The 15160-nt window shown below is 46.0% G+C and overlaps 1 protein-coding gene and 1 long non-coding RNA gene across 2 annotated transcripts in view; both read left to right on the plus strand.

Moving 5' to 3' along the window:
- The first annotated feature begins 2373 nt into the window (after nucleotides 1-2373).
- On the plus strand, nucleotides 2374-9282 carry LOC123936772. Its single transcript, XR_006817389.1, has 3 exons — nucleotides 2374-2774; nucleotides 4778-5332; nucleotides 6236-9282. It is a non-coding gene; the product is annotated as an uncharacterized LOC123936772 (long non-coding RNA).
- Nucleotides 9283-14898: 5616 nt separating this feature from the next.
- Nucleotides 14899-15160, plus strand: part of RASGEF1B (RasGEF domain family member 1B) — a 38042-nt gene continuing 37780 nt past the window's right edge. The window contains exon 1 of the mRNA XM_045998383.1: nucleotides 14899-15046. The gene's annotated coding sequence lies outside the window, so the exon portion shown is untranslated. The remainder of the gene's footprint in view (nucleotides 15047-15160) is intronic.

Consider the following 15160-nt stretch of genomic DNA (forward strand, 5'->3'; position numbering starts at 1 on the left):
TCTGTCCATATCTGTGTCAGAACAGCGGTCACAATAGTAGTCTTTCCAACAGACACTTCCCAAGTCTTTCCTCCCTACCGTATGACTTGGTCCCCATATCAGAATGGCGAGGTCTTCCTGTTAGGCTCTCACTCTATTTCCAGATAAGGGCACTGAGCTAAGACAGAGCAGGATGTGTGACTTGGCAACATCATAGAGACCCGAGATCCCAGATGTATTTTACTGGGGCCCGTCAGGCTTTTCTGCTCCACACGCTGTCTGCATGGCGTGGGGCAAAATGCTAGCGACACGGTGACAGTCCCACAGGTTTTTGTAATAGAACACACACAGACACACACAGACACACACAGACAGAGACACACACTGACACACACACACAGACACAAACACACAGACACAGACACACACAAACACACAGACACACACAGACACACACACGCAGACAACTGAGAACTGAAAGTCACGGATGGAAGGACCTATTGAATAAACCACAATTTCTTTTCATCTCGTTGTCTGTGGAGACAGAATCCCTTTGTCTCTTTGGGATTCCCTGTCGTCGCAGGAGAGAGCCCGCCGCCCGCACGTTCCATGAAGGGCCCCGTGGGAGAAGAGATTCACTGTACGTTGACATCATTACTTCCTCCTCATGCAGGCACCAGCCTTGGGTTGGATGTCTCTCAACCGCGGTCCGTCTGGACTTCAAGTAGTGCGTGTTTTAACATATCCTGAAGTGTTGACCTTCTGTAGAGCAACACAGATCAAAATTGGAAATTATCAGTTTTCTTCCGAATCCATGGTTTAGGTCTGGGTGTATGAGAAGTCCACAGAGTTTCAGTTTCGTTTTTAGTGAAATGAGACATAACAGGGTTGACTCTGAAACGGCACGATTTGGGTAAGAACTGTAAGATTATCTGGGTTATTTTCTGTTGTTTTTAAACTACATTTTCAAGGACTTTCAAAGGAATTGTGAATGTGTCCTGCACTCACACAGTTAAACACGATAAAGCGTGACAAGGTGCCTGTCGTGTGAGGAGTTTCCTTCCTGCTTGTCACTCTCGCTGTGCCCATCGACAAGTTCCTGTCTCTCCCCGGATAGCCGACCACCGACCAGTTCCTTGTTTATCTGCCCACGGATTCTTCTCACGTGAGAAATACTACAATTCAGATATATATGCGTTCCTGCTTTATCCTTTTCTATACATTATAGCAAACACTGTGTGACAACCGGACCTCCTCTGACCACGTAGCAGCTGTGCGTTACGTATCCGCACAGTTTCCTTCTCATTCTGTTATGCTTGCAGCCTGTCTGACTCCGTGACTGTGTCAGAACTCGCTGGTCCAGTTCTCTAATGATGGTCTTTTGTTTGATGAAACGAATAGCTTTGCTCATGTGTTACTTCGTGTAGCGAGTAGACTGTATCTTTAGGATGATTTTCCTTATCCGCTATCGATGGATCCAAGATCCGTGCATTTGTAACCTCCCACAACAGTGGATTTTTATTAACCTGATGAGCTAAAGAAAAAGATATCTCGGTGCAGTTTTAATTTACGTTTTTGTTAATATGAGTCAGATGGATCATTTTTCCTTGGGGTAAAAGCCTTTTCAGAAACAAACGCGTGTGTTCAGTCCTTTGCTGGGATGCTCTCGGTTGGTGCTGATGTTCAGTTAGTGCCAAGACAATAAATACGTGTATATTTACCATTTCCTAGTTTGCTATGGAATAGGCTTTTCTTTTAGGAGAAAGTGACCGTTCTTATCTCCTTCACATTGAACGTTACAGGTGGTTAGTTTTGACAAACACTAACAAGTCATGCATCTTTTTGTTCTGTGTCTAAGATCTGGCCAAAGTTGAACTCGAACGAATAGACATACAGCAACGCCCGAAGTCCTCCTCTTTCCACCGCATCCCTGCACATGGTTGAACTTTGCTCGTTATTTTGAAAGAAACAATTACCACGAGGACAAACTCCCAATCTCTCCTCCTCCGTAAGGAATTTTAGAATCGTTCCACCAGTCCCTCCAAGGAGAGCTGGAAGAACTGATATGGTGAAAAGAAAGAAAGCGGAATTGTCTGCTGCAGAATCAGTCTAACGGTATAGCTAGATGACCGTCCCTTTTTCCTCTCTTAGATGTGTGAAAAGGACTCTTTACCTGCTGATATATTGTTTTCAGAAATTTGAAAAGGAGTGGCTTGTTCTGATGTGGCTGCCCAGGCTATAAAGTTAGCCTTTGGACTTCCTAATGCACTAGTTAGAAGAAAAGGAAAAGCTAGAGTAGGAGAGGGGATGAGGTTCCCTCTGCCCTGAATACTAATGAGCCGACGGACGCCGCCTGTATTACCGAGCAGCTGCGACGGGCCGGACACTCTACTGGACACTGAGAGTGGATATTAGTGGGTAGGAAGGCCGTGCCCCTTGCTGTCTCGGAGCCAGAATTATAAACCAGTCCCTCTGCCCTGATTCTGTGAGACTCACGTGGGGAAGCTTTGCAAGCATTCAGCGCACGGGCCGGTGACAAGAAACTCTAAGGATGCAAGTCGGGAACATTTTTTAAAATTCCCCAGATGACTCTAAACGAAGCTGGAGTGGAAAACCACTGGTGTGGCCGTACCCCGGAGATGCCTACAAAACCACGAGGTATTTTGAAGAGGAAGTGGTCATGGAAACTTTGGTATGATGTAATACGGACGGCCTAGCATGGACTTTGAGGCATTGGGGGCACCATGTTTAGCTTAAGAAGCAATGAAGCCTTAAGCCAGCGTTCCAGGGTGCAGGTGAGTTGGAAGACAGGGGAACAGGTGAGACGGCATCTCCAGGAAAAACACCGGACGTGTCCAGACTGCGGCACTTTCTCCGAGGTGGAGGGCCTGGTGTCTTCCAAAAAGCCAATGTCAAGAAAAGCAGAGTGGGCTGGGAGTGCAGTGGAGACGCACAAAGATTCACAGAAAACAAAGAAACAACCCAACAGAACACCCTGATTATATCCTTCTTCAAAGAGAAATCTCTGGGAATAATTTTTTTGGACAATTTAGGAAACGTAACATTTACACTAGAAATCAGATGATATTAATTCATACGGTTGATTTTTGCAGGTGTTAGATACGTCGTTATCTAGGCACAGGAATGTACGGAAATGCGTGCTCAAGTGAGCAGCGCTACCGGCAACTTTCAAGTGGTTTTTCAACAACAGAAAATGAACGTCGCACGTAGAGATAAGCAAATACGGTCCCACGTTTCTGAGGAGTCTGAGAGAGGCTGAGGTATTAAAGATGAGAGAGGCCGCTGCGTAGCGGTGATAATTATATTTAATGAACAACCATTTATTGAGTTTTATGTTCCAGTACCGTACTAATGACTTTATACACCGGGTATTAGCTCCTTTTTAAAACAAGCATTATTAGTATTTTAATTTTACAAATGAGAAAACTGAAACTTGTAGTAAGTAAACAGCTTCGGCTCACACGGAGCCAGAATCCAAACCCAGTCCTTCCTGTTTCCACTGCGGGAGGCCTCGATCGCCAGGCGGCCTCGCCCGCCTCTGGACCGTGCTGCAGCCACAGGCGTGGTGGGGAAAGCACGCGCTGTGGACGCCTTCCGTCGCAAGAGTCATCACGAGGCAAATCCGTCCGGTGTTCGTGTGTCCGCTTCACGGACTGGGTCCTCCTTGCCATACAGAGACCAGAGCGAGGCCGACCTCGGTCTAAATCTTGGATCTGTCGTTTATTAGATGTTTGTTCTCAGGCAGCTTTTCTAAAAACCTTCCGTCAGTTTCAGTTCCTCTTCTAGAAACGGACTCCTCTTTATGGGATTGTTAGGCTGCTTCAACAGATGTACAGAGACAGTGCTTAGCACATCCGTGGTTTATAGTAAATGCTGAGTAAACGCCAGTCACCCATCCCCCAGCTTTTTAAAAATTAGATTTGAATGGCTACAAGTGACGGGAAAACACCAGATGCTCAAAGTGATTGCCAATGCTGGACTCTGCAGTCACTAGCTATGGACTTGGCATCAGGGATCGTGGCTTTGAACACCTACGCCCACAGCAGGAAAACTCAGCTAGCGCACAAACTTGTGTTTGTTGTCAATACGATAGTCATTACGATCCGTGCGTTAAGGCTGTGAGTTTATTAGACCTCTGCCGCGTTTTAATTAGTAACATGACAACCCACTGATAGAGACAGGTCATCCTAAAGTGGACGACTTAAAACGACGAGCCACAGCTGTCCTCGACTTGGGTGGCTGAGTACCCAGCATCTCCTGAGCTAAAACGCAGGCCCGGAGCAAAGCGAAGTGCTTCAGAACGCTCTCTCGGGCCGGCAGGCACACACTGGCTCAGAAGAGCCCTAGCCTGAGCCCCACAGGTGCTCCACGGCCCGTAGGATCAGCAACTCCGTCAGCTTCATGCACAGCTGGTTGAGCAAAGGGGAATATTTCAGGGCAAGTGAGTTTGGGGAACTACATAGTAGGTGAAGAGGTAGCAATATGCTCATTTATTCTCGTTATTCAACCGAGAGCAAACACCCACTCCACACCAAGTGTCGCTGTGGCCTTTGATGTGATGGATAAGGTCTTTCTTCACTTGCACTTTTTATTCTAATTACTCTATTAAAACGTTCACCCCAAACTTAAAGTAGTAACTACATAAATGGATAAAAAAGGTGATTTTAGGGAGTGCTAATATGATCCGAAGGGTTCCTCGAAGGACCTCTTCATTCTAGGAAATGACCTAGAGCTAAGCCACACCGGCGATGTTCATGACTGACTCCTTGTCTTACAGGGTTGCTTCCACAGAAGCCTTTCTCGATGCCCTCTGAGAAGGGCGCCCTGTTCTCCGTCCCAGTAATGACCACCGTCTGTGACCATTGGTTGCTTGTTTATTTCCTTGTGTTCGCCCACCTGGAGGGATGTCCCATGACAGTGGGGACCTTGTCTGTTTTGTTCTCATTGGGTTCCAAGGCCTTTTCCCGGGCCTGGCCCCTGGACGTTTCTCTCTCCGGTAAATACCTGTGGAGTTAGGGCAGCCGACCCTCCCAATGTGCCTGGAGCAGAAGATATGCCCACGACATGTGGTTTTCGGTGCTGAAACCAGCACAGTCCCAAGTGAATTGTCCCAGACCTTCCGTGACTGAAGCTGAAACTCAGATCTCATTCTGCCAGACCCAGAGCAGAAGGGTCACTATGCCATGATATACTTACTGGTAGTCACGGCCTCTAGCGTAGCCCGAGCCTCAGCGACCAGGGAAAGCAGGTGCCCAGGGCCTCTTCCAAACATCACAATCCCTCTAATAATGCGGACACTGAACTCCGGGAAAGGAGTGCCCACAGTCATAAGGTGAGTGGGGTTGAGCCAAGTTTATCATTTCTGGGACTCTTCAAGCCTCCTGCCTGGCTGCTGAGTTATCAGACGGAACGTGTCTAAAAACTAACAAAAACTTAATACAGTAGCATTTGACAGTGAAAAAACACCTCTGAAATCGTGTCATCCAGTCTCCTCATTTTACAGTTGAGGAAACTCAGAATCTGAGTATTAATTTCCTTAGTGGAGAGCCTAGTTTTATAGGATCTTCTTTATTTGCTCCCACACAGACCAGGGTCCCTTTGAAATAGTGGTCACTGCTCTTGGTCTCTAGGTGAGAAAATGTGTCCCCTCCATTGTTTGCTCTCAACCAGCTGTCCTGTTTTGCATTTCTTTCCTCATTTGCTCTGGAACAAGTTCTGCTAGCCTTTTTTGCAAATGACTTATTTCAATATGCTGGTTGTTTCTCCTCAAAAGAATTCCTGTTTAACAGGTTCAAATATTCCCTCATGCCCTCAAAACTTCTATAAAAATGTCTAAGGCCTAATAGACATCTTACTTGTCAGGTGAGAGTTTCCTGGCGTTTATGTCATTGAGATACACTTTCAAGGACTGGTTTCAGCATTATATGTGGGAGTTTTTCCTTACCAAAGGAAAAACCTTTCCTTTTCAAAGGAAAGACACAGATCAAAATTCACATTCATTTTTATTTTGTTTGTGTTGTGAATCAAAAAGTGAGACTATGTCTGCCATGAGGCTTCATGGGCTAGTGGGGGCAGGGCTAACCCAAATCACATCTATTTAGAGGTATTTTCAAAACAGTATGTCCTAGTTCAACTATTTTGGGAAAAAAAACACAACTTGTTAGTATTTTAGAAGTTAGAAAGTTTGGATTCACAACGGCCTTTTGTAATATCTGGTGTTTAACTTTTAACTTAGGAAGAGGATTTCAAAAAGAGTTTATGGGTTCTGAAGAAAACGCAGTAAAAAAGAACGACTCAAGACCAGGGTTTTGTTTGTCTCGGGAGACCTGTGCAGACCTGCCATCGTATTTGAGCCTCCGTTACGAACTTCTTGCTGTAAGAGGTATGAAGTTCATACCTCCATAAAGAAGGCCTTAGTCTTTGTCAGGCTTATTTCCTAACAAGCTCTCTCTTAGGAGATAATGTCTTTAAATCACTGAGCAATAGTCTGGGCCCGAGAATTCCTCTTTTCTTCCAATCTGCCCAAGCTCCCCCTCTCCAAACAACAGCTACATCCTTCTCCCCCACGGACGCATCGAACACGTCTCCGAACATGCACCGTGGCTCTCTCGACCATCGGACATGGATGGAGCATTCCGCGAAGAGGGAGGCCTGTCCGTATGTCCAAGCTCCGTTTTCCCTTCGTTCCTGACCACTCTTCAGAGACAGCCAATTGGAGACAATTATGTGCATAACTGTAGATTCTAAAATGATCACTCATGAATTCCAGGCCCTGGAAACGTTAATCATATGCTAGTGGTGTTAGTCTGAGGGAGAGCTGACTGGAAAGCAGGGCTCAGTCAAGAATCAAAGCTCTTCGGGTTTTACTCACAGTTCGCATCCGTGTGAGAGGGGACACATACGATCACATCAGGAAGCGAGAGGAAGCTAATTCGGATAAACTTTGGGAGATGTATAACATTCTTTAACAAACTTTTCACACATTATACTTCTGTATGGCAAGACCAGACACAGCCCTGCACTTCTGTCGACGGTCATCCTTCATAAATGTGGCTAATCAGGGAGCAGAGCAAGTAAAACAGTAACCTCGCCAGTGCAGATTGCCTTAAAATGCAAGCTTTAAATGCAGAACTTTAAGGTTATGCAGTGTAGCTATATGAAAATATCCAGCCGTAATTATAAAAATTGGGGGGATGTTTGGGGAGAAATTTACATAATTTTTAAAAAGTACAAACCGTTGGGCACCCACTTGTGTCTCAGACGAATAATAAACATTGCTTTCCAATGAGAACACCCACAAATGATGATAATGGGTGTGTTGTCTATGTGCTTTATGTCTTTCTTTATGAAAGACATCGAACACAACACAAAACTTTGGAGCCCCCTTGGCCTTCATCCTATCCCACCGTCACTCCTTCCCAGAGACAACTGTTCTTTCTAATTAGCCAGGGAAATAGTTAAACTATACAATCCTCTCCATTTGTTTGTGTGCGGAAAATATATTTAGCCTTATGTTTTCCATAGCAATATCTGAACATATGTACAGAAATGCTGGTTTCCAATGGAAATAATATTATTTAAGTGTCAATATAAATATTTGGATATTTTAGCAAATTAAACTTGACAAAATTATCTGGAAATCACAACAATGTTGTAGTATTTTTTAAAAATGATATAGTCTTATTTAAATCAATTCTTTTAGTAGAGGAAAGAGAAAATATAGTAGGCATGTGTTTTCATGATGATAACAGTAAATTCTTACTAGAGAAACTTTTGGATCAACATAATTTCTTGAATCACTTTATGACATCTGATGAACAGTTTACACTATGGTTACTTTAATGATAAAGCAACTAGGAGTTTACTATTTTACTATCTTGGATATTAAATAAGATAGGTGGATTGGCAATATTTAGAGAATTCTAATGAAAAGTGTTAGCAACATCTAGAATTCTTTACCATTTCACCAAGAGATATTTGATATCTTGAGCATATTTGAAAACGGATTGCACCTTCGACTGGGTCAAAGTCATTCCCCAGATGTCACGCCTGCAGAAATAGTTAGGAAATAAAATCATGTCGTTTTTGAAGTTTTGGGCCTATCATCCAGGCTCTCTGACTTGCATAACTTGGCTATTATCTTGTTGGAGGGCCTTGGAAAGATCATTAAATCTCTCTAGAATTCAATTTCCTTTCAAAAAGCCTTGGTTGGTGGCATGGGGGTGGGGAAAGATTAAAAGAGATGGTCATTAATATTTCTACCAGTTCTAAAATTTTATTATTCTATTATTCATTTTCTCCCTTCTCCCTTCCCACTCAATGTTCTAGGACATAGATTGGTAATTAGTCAAAACTAAGGAGATCTTCTGGCAAAGTGATCAGACTTAACATTAAAGGCTGTAAGAATTTGAAACAGAAAACCTTATCTTAATTCATTTTAAGATCAATTTACTCACGAGAAAGCTGACAAAAACTGCTAGAAAGAGAAAATAGAAATAGAGAAATATATTTATAATTACTATTCGCTATGAAGAGTTTATAGGATGAATACTTATCGAAACAACTCATGATAAACAAATTTGAATTTACACTCAGAACACCATTACATCTTGTCAAAATAATGCTTGTTTAAGGTTATGAAATATTTCTTTGTGCAGAAAAAAATAAGTCACTGTGCATTATATAACCAATGAAGATGATGAGATTGTCTCATAACCTCATGATCAGGCCAAGTTCTATTATTTCTCAACATCAATATCCCTCCTGAGGATATTACAAATAAATACTTTGTATTAGTAAATAAGAGTGGGCGAATGAGTGCAGTAACGCTGATGAAGGAAAAATAATAACTTTGCCTTTCAGCAGTTCTTATCAAGCATAAATGAAGATCCATTAATTTTTTTACATCTCCCTAGGGGATTTTGAAAACCCACTATATCTGTTGTGGAATTTCCCATGGGGTCATTACATTCTTTTGTGCAACTTAAGGTCTGAGAGATAAAAAGTGACAGTGATAGAAAATCACGTGGGTCTGTGGAAGAGACTTTCCTGGAGTTCTCTTTTTTAGTCAGTTCCTTTGTCTTCAGGAGTATCTTCTCAGCAAGTTTGATGAATAACAATCTGCAATATTTTTAGTGATCCCAGGAAAGGGAAAGATATGCCTCTGTAATGACCGCTGTCAGAACTAAATGCCCTTCACCGACCCAATGTTCTCCCTAAAGGAGATAGGGGATGTGAAAAAACATTGTAAACAGTAATAAATGTTGTGAATTACTATTGAGTTGATCATTCCAAGACTGATCCAAGCATATATTTCATCACAAAAATTCCTTCTAAATGGCGGGGCTATGAAAGTGTTCACGCAGTTGGGCAGGGACTCGGGGTCTTTAATATCTAAATCTTAATGTCCTACCTTCATCATTCTTCTCTCAGTTTCCAGGGAAATGCAGGCACACAGGTCCATGCCAAACACATACACAGTTTCCATTACTATGAAATTCCAGTATGGTCCACCAGCGAGCTAGGTTGGCCCACAGAGAGAATTCCTTTCATTTAGGATAGGAGCAGGAAGACGGCAGGGCACCAAATCTTGCCAAGAAGTCTAGAGCCTTTCACTCAAGGCGCCCTGGTGATGAGGCAAGGAAAGCCCAAGAGAAGCCCACTGAACAACCAGGAAAAGGTGAGGGGTTTTCTCTAAGGTCTGGATCTGGGCTGATCTAACTGGCCTGTCCAACATCTTTTATTTTTTTTTTAATTTATTTGACAGACAGAGATCACAAGCAGGCAGAGAGGCAGGCAGAGAGAGAGGAGGAAGCAGGCTCCCCGCTGAGCAGAGAGCCCGATGCGGGACTCGATCCCAGGACCCTGGGATCATGACCTGAGCTGAAGGCAGAGGCTTTAACCCACTGAGCCACCCCGGCGCCCCTGGCCTGTCCAACATTTGCACATTATCTCCCCTTAACCACTGCTGCCTCATAGGAGAGAGTCCAAAGAGAGGGGATCCCGAAGAAGGAGTCCTACAGCTCCAAAATATTTCTGTCTTGACTTAGCGGTGCCACGATGGTGTTTCCGCGTCCTGTGTGAAAGCAGCGGCTATGGGAGTAGAATGGCTCTGCTTCATAGGAACAGAACATGCTAACGTCATATTAACATACCTCGCTTAGGAACTGCCAAGTGATTTTCTCAAAATTGCATTTGATCATTCTTCGTGTTCTTGCTTTATAAAATTCTCATGAGTCTTTGGTTAAAAGACAAGACAGGCAACGCACATCATACTTCGTTGGTTTGTCCTCCTTGGCTTTGAAAGTGAGAAGGCCATGGTTGTGGTCTAGATCAATTGTTGATAAAAGTAGGGTGATCAGTGCCTTTGTTTCTTACCCATATAAGCTCGGACTAAAATGCCTTACACGTAAATGGTTCTTCTCCATATTCCAGAGTGACAGGGAGAAAATAAATGAAAGAGAAAATGTCAAAGTGTCTTGGAGAGTGACTTGGCTGTTTCACAAGGCCTTCTAAGACCCAGAGAGAGGGAGTTCAATGCTGAGAAAGGCTGCTGTTCCACCTTGGATATCTGTAAAGTTCTTACGCTGAAGCTGTGATCTGTTCCCTTATTCTTTTCTCTCTTTAGTCCGATTTTGTGCTCTGGAGCCTCATTCGTCTTTCACAGAGCAAGTTTTACATATTTGAAGGTAGTTACATTTTGTGAAATTTTCATTTAATGTTCAAGTGTTTTAAGAAAATCATAAACCAGGGCACCTGGAAGGCTCATTCAACCAAGTTTCCAACTTTTGATTGTGGCTCAGGTCTTGAACTCAGGGTCCTGGGATCGAGCCCCCATCGGGGTCCACGTTCAGTGCAGAGTCTGCTTGAGTTTTTCACCCTCTCCTCCTTCCCCTGCTCTCTCTCTCTCAAATAAATAAATAAATAAATCCTTTAAAAAAAGAAAATCATAAACCACGATTAATATTGAACTTGAGTCTCAGACGAATAATAAACATTGCTTTCCAATGAAAACTCCGCTAGCTTAAATGCATACATCTACTGGTTTTAACAGCAAGATCTTAGACATGTAAAATGAGTCATTTTTTTAGTAAATGAGTCATTTTTTTAGTTAAATGTCATTTTTTAGTAAAATGAGTCATTTTTTTAGACATTATTTCACAAATCTTACAGTCCATAATTAAATCCATTTTATAGAGTAGGAAGACAGAGTGCTGGCACCAGAGAGAGACGCTGGTTTGACTTATGGGCTCTTCAGCTATACGGCCACGGCAAGTTACTTACTTTCCTGGGCATCATTCCTTCATCTCAGAAGTGGAGAAAATAGTACGTATCTCTCTGAGTTTTGCCAAGAATCAAAATTAATGTGAGTAAAAAACACAACACAAATATGGTGAAACACTCAACAGAAGGTGAAAGGGGTAAACAGCGTCAACGTCTGTCAACACGGAGAGATGAGAGAAATCGAAAGATGGAGGGAAGACAGTGAAAACCAGAGCAAGACAGATTGTACAGTAACGTTGAGGTACACTGACTCACGGAACTCACATAAAGCAACAGCATCACTGGGCATGAAAAGTGACTGAAACACACACTACCGACATGGCGGGAGAGTTCCGTGCCTTTGGAGTGGTGAAAACTAGGACTTCCCATGGGAAATGAGACTAATAATATAAACTAAATATATTAAAATAATAAAATTTATTTTTTAAATTTTTTTCAGTGTTCCAAGATTCATTGTTTATGCGCCATACCCAGTGCTCCACGCAATCGGTGCCCTCCTTAATGCCCACCACGGGCTCTTCCAACCCCCACCCCAAAACCCTCCATTCGTTTCTCAGAGTCACGGTCTCTTAATACCTCCTTAATACCCACAGTCCTCCTTAATACCCACCACCAGAATCCCCCAACCCCTCCCCTCCGAAACCCTCAGTTTGTTTCTCAGAGTCCACAGTCCTCATGGTTCATCTCCCCCTGCCCCCGCCGATTTAAGAGTATTAGACATGGATTAGTCATGCTGGTTGCTCTAATTTTGTGCACTTCAGGTCCAGGAGGGAAAGAAGAGAAAAATACTGTCTAGCACAGGCCTGCCGTGTACCGAAGCTCCGTACAAGCGGTTATTTTATTATCTGACTATCCTGTTCCTTGGGCTTTATTTGCATCAGTGTGACCGGTACTCCTGAGCTCGTCAATGTTACCCGGATAAGAATTGAGCCAATGGAGTCAAAAGACCAGAAGAAAACTATGGGAAGTAGAAAATGGGAAAAAATATATCTTTTCATAATAGAGAATGATTGATACATAATCATCACAGCTATTATTCATGGAGTAGTTACCATCTACTCGGCATTAATGAAGTCAACTAATGCATATTTATTGAGTGCTGATTGTGTCAGACACTGTTCTCAACATTCGAAATACAGCAGGAAGTCAACAACCACAACGACAACAACACACCTGATGTTTGGGAGCTTATATTCTAACTAGGGAGAAAGGCAGTGAGTGAAACATACAGTATGTTAAATGGTGGTAAGTCCTACAGAAGGAACAGTGACGAATGGAGGGAAGGACGCTGTGGAGGGGGTCAGGGAAGGATTCACTCAGGGACGTTTTCCAAACCCACTTCATGTATTAACTCTTTTCATGAATCTTCCTGTTTTTTCTTTTTAAGATTTTATTTATTTATTTGCAAGAGAGAGACAGGGAGAGAGAGCACAAACAAGGGGGAGGGAGAGGGAGAAACAGGTTCCCCACTGAGCAGGGAGCTGATGTAGGGCTCGATCCCAATCCCAGGATCATGACCTGAGCGGAAGGTAGGCGCTTAACCGACTGAGCCAGGCAGGTGTCCCTTTAATGAATCTTCTTGACATGCTGCGAAGAAGTTACTTTAGTAAACTATGACTGCTGTTATCATATGAGCAAACTGGAGCCCAGGGTCCCTCAGTATGGGGTTTTGTAAGGTTTGGTAACTGGCAAAGCCATAGGACAGGATCCGAATTTAGGCTCCCCAGCTCTGGAGGTGATCCCGTCCGTTGGTGTCTCCTCTCACACAGGGAGCTAGAACGCGCCGTGGATGGGATCCATCAGAATGGGGAGCGGGAATGTGGTTTAGTAAAACGTTAAATCAATACTTTCACAGTGTCCATTTTATACTTTGAGAATCTAAAAGAAGCATTTTTGCTTTGGTGAGAAACACTTACGAAAATGAAACAGGACAAAATCTTCCAGGGTGGTGGGTGGGTGTATCCAGAGGTTAAAAAGGATGTGTGGGGCACCTGGGTGGCTCAGTGGGTTAAGCCTCTGCCTTCGGCTCGGGTCATGATCCCAAAATCCTGGGATCGATCCCCACATCGGGCTCTCTGCTCAGCGGGGAGCCTGCTTCCTCCTCTCTCTCTGCCTGCCTCTCTGCTTACCTGTGAGCTCTCTCTGTGAAATAAATAAATAAAATCTTTAAAAAAGGATGTGTTAAATATTTCCACTAAGAAATCCTGGTTTACTCTCATCCTTTCAATTAATTGCTACTGACCCAGGAACCTCAGCATGGCTTGCACAGCCTCAATGGCTTGTTTGTTACAGACCCAGGATGGAGAACTGAGCTTGAAAGACAAACAAGCAGTACGACCTCGTTGACTAGGCTGGGCAAGCAGAGCCCCTGTGCCTCCCTGCGTGGCCCACTCCCACCAGCCTGCTGGGCCGCATGGCTTCTCCTTTCCACTGCAGGGAGGCTCAGAGTGAATTACTGAGTCGGGGAGACCCATTTGCAGGAGTAAAGGAGAGAGTATAATTAGAGGAAGAGAAGCGAAAGGAGGGGCAGATGAAGAAAATGAGGGGAGGAATCAGCCAGGAATAGACAAGGTGAAGTTGAAAATGACCGTTTCCAGGCCAGGAAGGAGGACGGACAGGAGGATGGAGTAGGGAAAAAAGGCTCCTCTAGCTCAGCAATCCTGGTTATAGTCCTGCAGCGCAGGTACGAATCCTGTTCGTGAAAAGTGCCCCGGAAAGACACTTTACTTCCTCAAGGTCATGTAGCGGCAGCAGAGTCTCCGGATGCTTCAGGTTTTGTCTTTCTTCCCTTTTTCCATCGTTTCTTCCCTTCAGTCTCTTTTATTTGTACAAGGTGAACGACTGAGGTTTTTACCGTTTTTCTGAAATAGTTATCAAGTCCCCAGCGGCGGAGTATGTGGTTACCATGACAACGCAGCCGTCCGAGGACTGCCCCCCGCCTCCCGAATCCCGTGTCACAGCAGATGCCCTCCCTCGTGGACCCCGTGAGAGCCGCAGCTCTAGGCTCTGCGACCCTCTGCTTCCCGTGTGTCCCCGCGGCCTGCCCCGGCCGGAGCCCGCCCCGCGCTTTCCCGCCCGTCCGCTCGGGCCCTGCGGAAGGACCGGCCGCGCAGACGCGCCGCGGGCCGTCCCGGAGCTGCGCAGGTGCGCGGGCGCGACCCGGGCTCCCGGCGGCGAGAACGATACAGTGTAGCGAGTCGGGCGGGTGGGTCCGGGCGCGCGCGGGCGAACGAACACACACGCACGACCTCGCAAACAGCCCCGGGCGGGCGGACTCAGACAGGGACGCGCGCCACCCGAGCGGCCGGACCCACGCGGGTAAACACCGCCGCGCCGGCCCGGCCGGTCTACGCAGCGGGGCGGGCACCCGGCGGCCGCGGGGGCGGGAGTCCCGGGCGCCCCGCGGCGCGTGGGCGGGTCCCGGGCTCCCGAGGCGGCGGCGGCGTGGGCGGCGAGTCGCGCCGCGATTGGTCCGGGGCGGCGCGGGGCGGGGCCGGCGGAGGGAGGCGGGGGCGGGACGGGGCGGTAAACCGCGCCGCGATTGGTCCGGGGCGGCGCGGGGCGGGGCCGCGGCGGGAGGCGGGCCCTTGGGGCGAGGGGGTGTGCGCGGCGGCCGAGGCCGCGGTTTCAGTATAAACAAGGCGCCCGGCGGGTCGGGCGGGTTTTTCTCTCCGTCTCCGCGCGCTGCGGCCGCCTGTGCTCGGGTCGCGCTGGTGGCGCGCGGCAAAGCGCCCGGAGCCGAAGACCCGGGGTCCGTCCGCAGGTGGGTTGCTCCCGGCCAGGCTTCTCCCCGCGGGGCCCGAGCCCGGCCCGGGAGTGTGCGGCGGCGCTGCGCTCGGGGACCGCGCACGGGGGCTGCGCTCCGGGGACCGCGCCC

The sequence above is a fragment of the Meles meles genome, chromosome 2, assembly GCF_922984935.1.
Source record: "Meles meles chromosome 2, mMelMel3.1 paternal haplotype, whole genome shotgun sequence".
In the NCBI taxonomy this organism is placed as follows: Eukaryota; Metazoa; Chordata; class Mammalia; order Carnivora; family Mustelidae; genus Meles; species Meles meles.